Source organism: Mesoplodon bidens (genome assembly GCF_964165515.1).
Source record: "Mesoplodon bidens genome assembly, chromosome: 14".
Classification (NCBI taxonomy): domain Eukaryota; kingdom Metazoa; phylum Chordata; class Mammalia; order Artiodactyla; family Ziphiidae; genus Mesoplodon; species Mesoplodon bidens.
In genome coordinates, this window is record NC_138170.1 from 35,186,556 (window position 1) to 35,199,368 (window position 12,813).

Sequence of the window (12,813 nt, forward strand, 5' to 3'; positions counted from 1 at the left end):
GCTCTCAGACTTTTCTGTGCATCTGAATCACCTGGGAAACTGAAACCAGGCCACACCCAGGCCATGTAATTCAGAGTCTCTGGGGAAGGTCTCCACCCTTAGCACTTTTTAAAGCTCCCCCTGTAATTCCAGCATGCCAGGATGGAGAGCTATGGGCCAGAGCTTCACGGCCCCTCTTATACGGTCTTGCTCCAGGGAATCCCCCTTGTTGGAAGCTTCATGGTTGATGAGTTAGGACCTTAGGGGGCAGCCACGGTGGGAGATGGACAAGTGAGTAAGATGACACACAAAGAAGCTTTCAAATGTTGTTTTATGTTCGTGTAACTCAGGAACCTGCCCACTACTTGCCTTTTCAGTGTCCTCAGGCCTTGAGATATGGTAATCTCCCTTCAGAACCCACTCTGCAGCTTCTCTTTCCTTCACGTGGATTTCCTTCAGCATTTAGGCATTTGATCCTTGGCATGATTTCACAGCCTGTCTTTCCGGAGACATTTCCTGTTCTCTGAACACTGGCTACCACTCGTTGCCCCTCCTCCTCAACAGAGGGTTCTTACTCTTAAATTTGCCTCCGCAGCAATCACCACTTTCTTGAACGCATTAATTAACACTAGTTGAATTGAACCAAAAAACGTGTCTGCTCTAGGCTAGGTAATGCTGCCCGAGGGTGGCACCACAAACTCTGCTTGCTTTTTCTTTACCCTGTAGTCTCAGTGTCCTCCTAAATTTGAATTAGACCGAGGGCTCAGAGAGAGCAGAGGGATTCACTCTATGCAGGACTTACTGTGGCACCTGGGTGTTCACACACCACCCAAATTTTCAACAAAGTTTCCAAGGCCTTGTGAAGGGTGAGAATGAGTGGAGAAGTCTGGGAGGGGCCTCTCAGCTGAAAGCCAGAAGGAATTGAAAGTTTGCCAGCAAGCCCTAGAGGGTGACTCAGTGGGCAACAACTTTATAGAGAAGAGTGGTGAGTAGGGATGTGGCCAAAAGAGGCGTGAGGAGAAGACGCCTTTGGCACATTATAAAGCTAACATGGCTTGGTGGTTCAGTCAGCATTTCTCCCCAGTTGGTATTGAGATCTCTCCCAGCCTGGCTTCTGCTTACCCTCCAACTCTGGGTCTTGTGGGACCCTGGCTCTAAGAGGGTTCCTCCCTCCTATTCTCCCAGTGACCTCCTCGACCATAACCAAGAGAGCAGAGGAAATCAGTCACCTTGGGAGCAACTGATATCTTGAGGGTACATGGTGACCACAAAAACAAAGAGTTGTGTTTGTGGTTTGGAATGTCATTCCAATTGCGAGGATGCGTGTAATCCCGAGTATGCAGAAGCTCGCTTGCGGTTCAATGGGGACAGATTACAAACTCCGTCATGTGTTTCTAGGAAACACTGATACCCTTTTCTTTGGGGATTATTATTATTAGACCAAGATGCCAACCATGCTGACGGCCTCAGACCTGTTCCCTGTTGGCTTGGCTCTGGGGTATCCAGTAGCACTGACACTAGATGCTGTGCCAGTCTGGAAGAGAGGCCTGGATGCATGTGGGCTCCAGTGGCACCTGAAAAGATGCTGGCTCCGTGTTGCCAGTGTCAACCACATACACAAAATGTAACAAATGTGGCTCTGCTCAGCACTAGTCACCAGCTAGATCGTCTCGTCCAGAAGGAGCTGGGTGGGTCCCAGTCTAACTCATAAAACCTATTCGAATACTAATTTTAAAGAAGCCACAATTGCCAGTAAATGACTAAAAGTTATTGCCTATTTGTACGCGAGGAGGAGGAGAGTGTGGGACAAGGGTGGGAGAAAGGCTTCTCAATGTTTACCTTTTTACTTCTTTTTGAATTTTGAACCACGTGAGCATATTATGTTTTTTAAGGCAAAAGAATAAGAAAAACCTCATTATCTCAGAAAGTTTTTCTAGCCAAGAACCTCCAAATGGTGTTTCTTAAAGTTGTTTGGTGTTCAGAAGTACTAGTCATATATTCTGTATCAAGGATGTGCTATGTGCCCTTGGACTCAAGGTGACTCCTCTCCAAAGGTCAGAGACTTCCATACATCAAGCAGTGAGGGTGGGATAATGTCTCCCCAGTTCCCAATAATCTCGTGGCCTATAGAAAGGTGTGAAACGGGACGAGATGACTTCCTGAATCCCCAATCCTACAGGGCATCCCCAGAGAGCCAAAGGGTTTTTTGTAGACCAAGGGGAGTAGTAATCAGCAGGATTACCCAGGTTTGACACAGACACACCCCGTTTCCAACTGGAGACCAGCGGATGTGGTTTATTTACCACCCAAGCCATGGGGGCTGTGTTGGAGTCCAAAGCAGAAGGAAAGCTGTGTGCCCCCATATGTACTTGTTAATTATTACTTTTTTCCAGAACATTAAAGTAGTTGAAAAAATATTGAAAGATTGAAAAGTAGGTACATTAAAACTCACATTATTTGAAGTTTGAATATTTGATTTATACCCCAACAGAATTTACTCTGATTTTAGTTCTGCTTAATTAATTTAAAATTATTTAAGATTGTCACTTAGTCAAGAGAAACTGTCAAACATGACAATTCTCTCAATTAAAAATGAGAGAAGCAGAGAAGTAGATTTGGAAAATATGACTGATGAGTTTCCTTCCACTAAAGCCAGGGACTTACATTTTTCCTTTTGCCTCAGGCTCCAATATATTACGGCCCCGTAATTGTCTTTGTTCATCTTGGATTTTTTGCATTAATTTTTATTTTTTAAAAATACGGCATTAAAATATTATTTTTCTTGATGACTGAGTTTTTTGGTGTCCCCTTAAATTTTGCACTGGAGGTGAGAGCTTCACCCTAGTCCTGACCCAGTTAACCACAGTGGCCCAAAGGTGGCCCTATGGATTGCTTCCTAGATCGATGTTGTCAGACTTGTATCTTCATTCAAATCCTACACAACCATCAACCGTCCTCTCAGTGCCCATGACTGAGGAGCCACTTACCCTCAGAGAACTTGTCTCTGCATTACATCCTCATGATTTAAAGCGCTAAGCCCTGGAACCATCTTCAGTTATTTTTCACGTGTAAAGCTATTCAGAGGCTTGCCTGAAGTTGTCCTTCAGCCTTTGGCTATATGGAGCATACAAATGTAATTCCCTTAATCTCCTGCAAGGCCTTTAATCATTCATGACACGCTTAGCCTGATCGGGTGTGCTAATGGAACTGCATCCTGACGAGGTAGGTAACAGGAATAAAGAATGACACCAACAATGCAAGAGCAACGGATGCCCACCTCCTTCTGAGCCCCAGGCCCCTAACACCATCCCCATGCCTCCTCCTGATGCTGCCTTGAGAGAAGGGGCATTACAGTGACTCCTTTTCATTTTTCCAGCTGACACCTACCCCCCCAACCCCCACCAGCCAGATGTTTTACAGCTGGAAAAGAGGGTGGGCAGTAAGTTTCCTTTGTAAAGAGCTGTGGTATGAATATATTTTCCACCTGCTGAATAATGAGGCTGTCGGTGCCCTTGACCCCAGCACACGGTTCCAACTCTTTGGCTGACTTAGGGGGTGGGGTGGAGAAGTGACTTTGATCTAGTAATTTAAGTTACCCTTGCCTTGGTTTTCCTGTAAGGAGAACACTTACTCCCTTCTGCAGGCAGGGGATGGACTCATTTACCTCTCACAGTCTCTTCCAACCACAGGATTCTATCGGGCTATTATTAGAATCGTCTGGACAGAGCTGCAGTGTGACATGAGGCTTCTAGGGTGTGCAGAACCCAATGAAAATGTTTACGGGTGTTTGGGGGCACCAAACTGACTGTCTTTCTGATGTCATTCAAGTTTACTAGGGTTATTTCTCTGAGCATTTCTTTCTGCTAAATGTCTCTGTTTATTTTCCTCAGTCTGTTCATTTCTTTAGCCTTTCTCTCATGTTTTCCATCTCGACTAGGTTCCACTTACATAAAGGCAGGGAAGCCTCATTCCTGCTGGTACCCACCACCATGACCCACATCGAATCAGGCAGAGCTGGTTGGTTCTCAGCCTGCTCTTTGCTACCTAGATGGGCCATTGGGCAGATAACCTAACCAGTCTTTGGGCTCCAGATTCCTCTTTTATAAAATGGGATGGCAGTATGTCACTCATGGAATATTGCACGGATTACAGCAGATCAAGTACAGAACACAGTGTTCAGCATCAAGTGAAGAGTAAAAAATATTAGCTGTTTAGTGAATAAGTGAGCCTTTGCATGATAAAAAAATAGCTGCACAAGAAATACGTGTGTCCCTGATGCATAAATTCAAATAATACGGAAGTATACAGAGTCAAAAATGAGAGTCCTGGGCTTCCCTGGTGGCGCAGTGGTTGAGAGTCCTCCTGCCGATGCAGGGGACACGTGTTCATGCCCCGGTCCGGGAAGATCCCACATGCCACAGAGCGGCTGGGCCCGTGAGCCATGGCCACTGGGCCTGCGCATCCGGAGCCTGTGCCCCGCAACGGGAGAGGCCACAACAGTGGGAGGCCTGCGTACCGCAAAAAAATAAAATAAAAAAATGAGTCCTTTCACTGATTGCCCCTCCTCACTTCCCTCCCTTCCTCAGCATTAATAATAATTCTTCCTTTGTCTCTCTTCTTTTGGGAGGAAGGAGTTAATTATCTGATATGTAAATATAGTCTTACTGTAAAGATCCAAATGTTCAGAAGCAAACCACCTCCCAAAATCTGAACAAGTTCCCCTTCATCATCTCTTTCACTCTTACCTCTGCCTCTGGAGGTAAGCACTCTTGACAGAGATTATCCCCATCTCTAGTCTGTTAATTTACATGTATAAAATATAGATACTCTATATATATGCATACACATATATACACATACACACTTATATACCTTGTTAAAAATACGTCTTTTAAAAAATATTTTACCAGGGATGGTAGGCCACTTCCAATTCCATCTTAGAAAAGTTAAAACGTGCCGGTCACCCAAGGAAGCCCTGGATTAATGTCCCTGGTACTTTCCTGCAAGGGGGTGAGGGTGATTTTTGCAAAGTACCAAGGAACCAGGAACACAGCTGTAAAGAAATCAAAACCTCTGAATCCAAGCTTGGCCTTGCCCTTTGAGGTGGACCACTGCGAATGTCAGAGAGGGGGTACTTAGGACATTAGGGATAGAAGGAGACCTTGCTTCTCCTCAGGATCAAAGGTTTGCTGAGCAGAAAGATGAAGCATGCCACCAAGTCCAGGAAAACATATTTTTCTCAGGGGAATGGTGAGTAAGATTTTATCTATAATCCATAAAAGTGAATGGGATGAATAAGTATACTAAAGATTTGTTATCAGCCAGTAGACCAATGGTTCTCAACCCATGTACTGTGATGTCCAATCACAGGTTTGCTACCAAATTTTTATTCATACGTACAATTTATTTTTGCTAAAACACAGGATGCATATTACTACAGTGCTATTTGGCAGATAAAACACTTTGTCAAGGAAATTATCTAATGTCACGTCAAGTGGAGTACAATTCATTGCAAGTAAGAGGTACAAGGCATGATATAATAACAACCTAGAACCAAATGAAATTTGTGGATTTACTAAAACATGGGAGAACAACACAGGCTAGAACAACATAGTGGTTAAAGGTTCAGACTCTGGAGCCAGCTCCATGGGTTCAAATCCTGCCTCTTCCAGTTATGGGATCATGGGTGAATTTTCCTGTGTGTAAAGTAGGGGTAATACTACCCAAGCCATAGATTGTTAGGAAGATCGTAGTATTTCTAACATGCTCAGAACTTTCCTGACACATAAATATTAGCATTATCTACTAGATTATACTACCTGTTGTTCACTAGTCACTTAATAAATGCCTGGTATCTATTATGTGTCAGGCATTATGCTAAGCTCTGAGGATAAGTGGTAAGAAAAAAAAAGAAACCACTTGCCCTCATGGACTGGGAGAGAAAACATTAATTAATTATTACACAAACAATATAAAATCTCAACTGTGATGAGTGGTGGTACTTGGAGCCATGAGAGCTGGTAATGACCAACTGGGGGCAGGCCTTCTTGAGGAAGTGACATTTACATGCTATTTGATGCATTCACCAGGTAAAGTTTCACTAAGTAAACATGGAAGGTCAAAGGCCAAATATATATTTCTTATTATAAATCACAATGTCACAGGCAGGTAGAGGTTAGGGTCAGAGACATCCTTGAAAGGGCTGTAGATTCTGGGGGAAAGGTGACAGACGGCCTGGATAAAGATTGTGGTGGAAACAAAATAAATGGGGCACACCATTTCCCTTCTTAGAAGAACCTCTGAAAGGAGAAGACCTATGTACCCCACTGCCTCTATGGGCCACATCCATAGAAATGTAACTAAGGCCAGGGTAAACCCATCAGCAATATCTTCTCAGCACCCATGGGTTCTGAGCAGGCATCAGAAGAAATGCAAAAGAGAAGCATGTGTTCTTTGGGTAATGTCTGTTTTCTCTCTTGGAGCTCCTGTTTTCGCCAGGAGGAGGCATGCTCTTTACAGTACTGTAGGCAGCAGGTATGAGGGTGCAGGCAGGGCCATGCTGCACAGTCATGAGCGGCTGGGAGTTAAAAGCCTCTAAAATCAAGACTAGAGCCTGTACTCACATCTGATTCATTCAGTGTGCTTCTAGCTGCAGCTTAGCCTACACAGAGCTGGGTGTGGCAGCCAGGAGAGAATTTTTAGATTGGAGATAAACAGGGCTAGAATAAATAAGGAAATTGATGATGGGGGAGGAGGGCTGTGTATAGCAATTCCACCCCATCCTGTCACCAGATGAAGACCTGCTCTGAGAGAGGAAGGTGTGTAGGGGTTTGTTATGTAACTGTATGTAAACCAGTGAGCACAGTGTCTGGCGTTTAATCTATTTAACTTGATAGGTTCTACTTACCATTATCTTCTCCTATGCATAGAACTGAATCATTTCACTTCATTTAAGGTCTTGGGCTTCGCTGTATACCTGAAACTATCACGCCACTGTTCATCAACTATACTCCAATATAAAATAAAAAGTTAAAAAAAAAAAGATCTTGGGGCTTCCCTGGTGGCACAGTGGTTGAGAGTCCGCCTGCCAATGCAGGGGACACGGGTTCGTGCCCCAGTCCGGGAAGATCCCACATGCTGTGGAGTAGCTAGGCCCGTGAGCCATGGCCGCTGAGCCTGCGCATCCGGAGCCTGTGCTAAAAAAAAAAAAAAAAAAAAGATCTTGGGTAAATGCTTGTGGTGTCAGCTTTTTGAGGGGGAGACTTCTTACCTAGTGTCTGGTTCTTTCCTAGCTCCTGAGGCCCACATCAGTGCTAGGGTCTCCTTGCCTTAGAGAAAAGTCAGACGGGGCCCCCAAACACCATCATTCTCTCCCACATGGTCTGGCCTGTACCTCGGAGTAATCATTTCGTCTCTCTCTCCTCTCACCAGGGTGCTCAGGGCAAGAGAACTGGGAGAACTCATCAGACTATAAACAGCCAGCCAAAGGGGGCATGGCTCGCCTCTGAGGTGAGTACTATTATTACCCCTATTTCACTAATGAAGAAACTGAGGCTTAAAGAGGTTAAGTACCTGGTAAGTGAATAGAGTAGGAATCTGACATAAGCTGTCAGACTCCAGGGCTCATGTTGTCAACACTATTTATCCAGCTTTTCCAGGAAACCACCAAGGCTAGCTGTCCCCAGCTCTCCTTTTCCTGTTCCTAAGCAGCTGAGTGCATCTTAGTAGCTGGGGACTGCAGGGTATTAAACAGGAGATTGCACACATCTCATCGACTAGTGTGCCTGGACACACACAAGCTTTCCCCACCCCGGTTCTCAGCACCAGGGATGCATTCTGGGTAACAGATCCCATCCTTCACCCATCTGCTTCAACTGAACTTGTGGCTGTTGGTGAGAGGCGGGTAAAAGAAGTATCCACTTACCCATTCATCCAACAATAGTGATAGAACACCTACCCGGTGCCAAGCTCAGTGCCAGAGGCTATGTGCCAGAGGAGATAAAGGCAGGAACAAAACCCCTCTCTTCTAGGAGCTGACAGCCCGGTCAGGGGCAAGAGACGAGCAAATTTCATGGAAATTCTCATGGGGGTCACACCGGGTTGGGTGGGGACAGGACGGAGCAGGGTGGTCCAGGAAGGCTTCCTGAGGGCCTGAGCTGACTGCTGAGAGGAAAGTGAGGAAGTGAAGGACATTCCAAGTAGAGGGATCACTGTGATGAAATAAACAAGAAGAAATGGGAAGCTATGGAAAAGAAAAAAAAAGCAACAAGGAATGGCTAAACCAGTGGTTCTCAACTGAGGTGATTTTGTCCGCCAGGGGGACACTTAGCAACATCTGGAAACTTTTTTCTTTTCTTTCTTTCTTTTTTTTTTTTTTTTTTGCTTATCACTCTGCATGTGTGTGTGTGTGTGTGTGTGTGTGCACGCCCGCTACTGGCATCTAGTGGGCAGAGGCCAGGGATGCTGCTCAATATCTTACAATGTGCAGGACAGCCCTCCACAACAAAGAAGGATATCTGGCCCAAGATGTCAATAGTGCTGAGGTTGAGAAATCCTGGACTAGATCAACAAACATAAAAACATACTATAGCACTCTGATAATTAAAAACGTCATAGGGAATTCCCTGGGGGTCCAGTGGTTAGGGCTCTGTACTCTCACTGCCTAGGGCCCAGGATTGATCCCTAGTCGGGGAACTAAGATCCCACAAGCCACGCAGAGTGGCCCAAAAAAAGAAAAAAGGAAATCTGTAAAACAAAACAAAAAAACTTCAAAGCACATGGATAGACAGACCAATGAATACATATATTTTATGAGACTATAAATACATTTAGTATATGATAAATGTGGCATTCCAAACCAGTGACTCTTCAATAAATGGTGTTGAGATTCCTGGGTAGCCATCTAGAAAAAAATTAAGTTGAAGCCATACTTCACACCATATACCAGAGTAAATTCCAAATGGTTTCAGCATTTGAATGTTGACAAGAAAACCACACAAGTACCGAGAGAAAACATGGGAGAATTCTTTTATACTCTTAGAGTGGGAAAATTATTCCTAATTATGACTCAAAAACCACAAGCTGTAAAATAAAAAGCTGATAAACTCAGCTGATAAAAGTTAAAAAAAAATAGAGCTTGTGCACACCAAACAAACAAGCAAACCTGTATAAGCAAAGTAACAAACAAGTGAAAATCTGCAAAGAATATATACAACTCAGCAGACAGAGGGCTAATCTCCTTAAATCATGAAAATATAAACAAACCTCTAAAGAAAAGATTTATAAAAATATGAGCAAAGGATATGAAAAGACAACACTCAGAAAAAAAATAATACAAATGGCTGTGTGCTGAGATGCCTCTTATTTTATTTAACCTATTAGCTTGACAAAAACCCAAGTTTGGCTGTGAGGACATGACATTCCCATCCATTGCTGGTGAGCATGTCCTCTAGTACAGCCCTAAAAGGGTAATTTAGCAATCCTCATCAAAATAAACGCATACACCTTCTGACCCAGCAACCCTGCTTCTTAGAGCTGACCCTACAGGGAGAAGTATTTGGATGCATATAAAGTGACATATGTACATGATTATACATTGCAGCAAAAAATTAGAAGTGATTTAAATGCTCATTAATTGAGAACTGGTTAACTAAGTTAGGGGTCAGCGAACTCTCATTAAACTGGCCCTCTGTGTGCTTTTGTAGGGCCTGCAGCTATGAATCGTTTTACATTTTTTAATGGTTGAAAAAAATCAAAAGAAGAATTCTATTTCATAACACATGAACATCATATAAAATTCTAACATCAGCATCTATAAGTACAGGTATATGAAATACAGCCAGGCCCCTTTGTCTACGCACCATCCAGGGCTTCCTTTACACTAGAGCAGAGAGGGGAGTGGTTTTCACAGAGACTGGATGGCCCACAAACCCTCAAATATTGACTCTCTTGTCCTGACTATCCTTGACTATCTGGTCCAAAAAAGTTTGCCAGATTAGAGTATATCCAAGCAATTGATTACCACAGAGCTATGAGAAACAATGAGAAAGCTCTTTATGAATTGCTATGGAAAGGTTTCTAGGATATTATTACTAAATTTTTAAAACACAGATGTAGAAAGTGTCAATTACATGTTATCATTTGAGTAAAAAAAGGGAGAGGAATATGCATAAAAATTATCTGGAAGGAAATACAAGAAATTAGTGAATAGTGGTGCTTAGGGGAGTAAGATATTATATGCGTGTGTATTAGTATTACCTACTCAAAAAAGTGAATTAAAAATTATTTTTAAATATACACTGTGCCAGATGAGAACATGGATTTAAGCCACTGCAAGTGCTTGGGCCTGGCTGGAACAGAGCTTGTGAGTGGGGCTGGGGGTGAAGAGAAGGTTGGAGAAGTCTGTGGGGCCTGATAGGAAAAGGCTTGTAGCTTGGGCCAAGGAGTTTGCATTTTCACATATCCAAGGACAAAGAAAAACAGGATCAATTTATGCTTTAAAAAACAAGATTCTGGAAAGCAGAAAAGGGTGGTTGGACAAGGCTTGGGCCGGTAGGGAGAGAAGGGGTGGACTGGAGGTAGGGGATCAATGGCTGCTTCTGAGGGAGGACCTGGGAGGCTGGGGACCAGGGGTGCAAGGGAGGCTTACTTTTACTGTAAATGTTTTTGTCAGATTTATTCATGTGCATTCCTTTCCATGTGCATTTATTTCCTATAGAAATCATTTTGTTTATTTTTAAAAGAAAAGCCCTTCAGACCAGGTGTGATGAGGCCTGAACTGTGTCAGTGGTGTTGGGGGTGGAGGCGGCGGGGGGAGCAGGGAAGAAGGGGAAAGTCAGGAGCAGAGTTGCCAGGACTGACTGGAAGTGGGGGTGATGGGCCTGGAACTGCACCCACACCTTCGAGGACCTGGGGAGTAGAACCTTGTAGGGAGGAGGGCTGGAAGGTAGAAAGTTCACCTGTCCCAGGTGACTTCCCTCTGACTTCCTGGGGCCACAACACAGGCATCTCGAAGGTACAAAACATCACCCAGTCACTCTGGGCCTTTGTTTCCACTTTGACCCCAGCAGGATATTTATAGCCTGGACATGACCTGGGGGCAAGCCCCATGTTATGCAGATGGTAAGGTCCAGCCCAGGCCACCAGGAATCCCAGCTGGTCCCTTCCTCCCATCTCCTTCCAACCCTGCCAACCCCTTCCCTTCTCATAGCTCCAAAGGGAAGCCCTGCACAACCAAGCTAGGATATTCTCTAGGACTTCTGTGAGTCATTAATTTTCTTTTTATCTGTACATGCTATATATGCCCCAATGACAGTGCACCACCAAGCTCTTTGGAGGCAAAGACTTAAAGGTCTTTGTGACCTCACAGAGGCACGCAGTTTCTTTCCTGTATGGTAGGTACCCACGAATGTGCTGTTTGGCTGGTTGATGGGGACTCCCCAGTTGTCTTCTTCTTCTTTTTTTTTTTTTTTTTTTGCGGTACCTGGGCCTCTCACTGTTGTGGCCTCTCCTGTTGCGGAGCACAGGCTCCGGACGCGCAGGCTCAGCGGCCATGGCTCACGGGCCCAGCCGCTCCACGGCATGTGGGATCTTCCCGGACTGGGGCACGAACCCACGTCCCCTGCATCGGCAGGCAGACTCTCAACCACTGCGCCACCAGGGAAGCACCAGTTGTCTTCTTAACAGCACTGCCAACATACCCGCCCTCCCAACACATTTGCCCTCCAGCTCTGCAGAGCCCAACCTCCACCAAAGGAAACTCTCTCTCGTCCAAGAAGTCAAGGGTCTGCTCAGTGTTCACCCCACTTCGTTGGTTCTCCACATTCAGCCCTCCTTTGCCCAGGTAGTACCACCCAAACAGAAACCCAGTAGCCAAAAGCTGTCTTTAAGCAAGCGTTCTGTTTGGCCTCTTGCACATGGAAGGGAACATAATAGTGAAAATGATAATAAGCAACAATGATTATCACTGTTTCAAAGAGACAACAACAGTGCCAGCAGTTCCAGTGAGACCCCGGGGTGTCAGTCACTTTATCTGCAAACAGAAAATGAAACTCACCTGCCTCTGTAGGTATAAAGAGTGCTTATAATGCTTAGAAAACTGGAAATTACTTTATAACTGCCACTTATTGCTATTGTTCATAAGGGCGTTGTGATCACAGCAATCAATCTGGATGCCAGTATGCTCTTGATACATATGAGGGTCAGTGCCATGAAATTAAGCGGGTACTAAATGTCAACCTCAGCTCAGATCCCTGGACAGAAAATAAACCCATAACTCAGCTCCTGGGGCCACTGAGGATGGATGGTCTCACCCTGAGAGGGGGCGGGGCCTGGAATGTGATGGCCTGGGGTCAGGGTCGGAAGTCCCTCAGCTCCCTTCCCAGAGGGAAGGGCAGATTCTGGGCAGCTCACAAAGGAGCATCATGGATCTTTCTCTTTTTATCCCCCCACCTCCTCCTAAGGGAGAAAGTTCTTTTCCTTCCTGCCCCTCTGGGCAGAGCCGAAATTGAAAAGACCTTCTTGTTCCTAACAAGTTATATATAGCTCAGCAAATGACTGCTGGGTCTCCAGCCTCAGGGCTGGGAGCTGCCTTTCGCAGCCACCCCGGACAGTTGTCCCAGTTAGCAGAAAAAGCCAGGGACGATCTTCTGGTGTCCCTTTATGCTTGTGGCATAAACTGAAATAGCGCCCCACGTCTCTGGGAAGGAGAGGACCTCACTGCAGAAACAATTTTCCAGAAAGGGATGCGGTGTTAGCTGCCTGAATAACATGGGGTCCAGCGCCACCTAGTGTCTACTGTGGGGCTTGACCGTGCGTCCCGCTCCTTCGATAGGG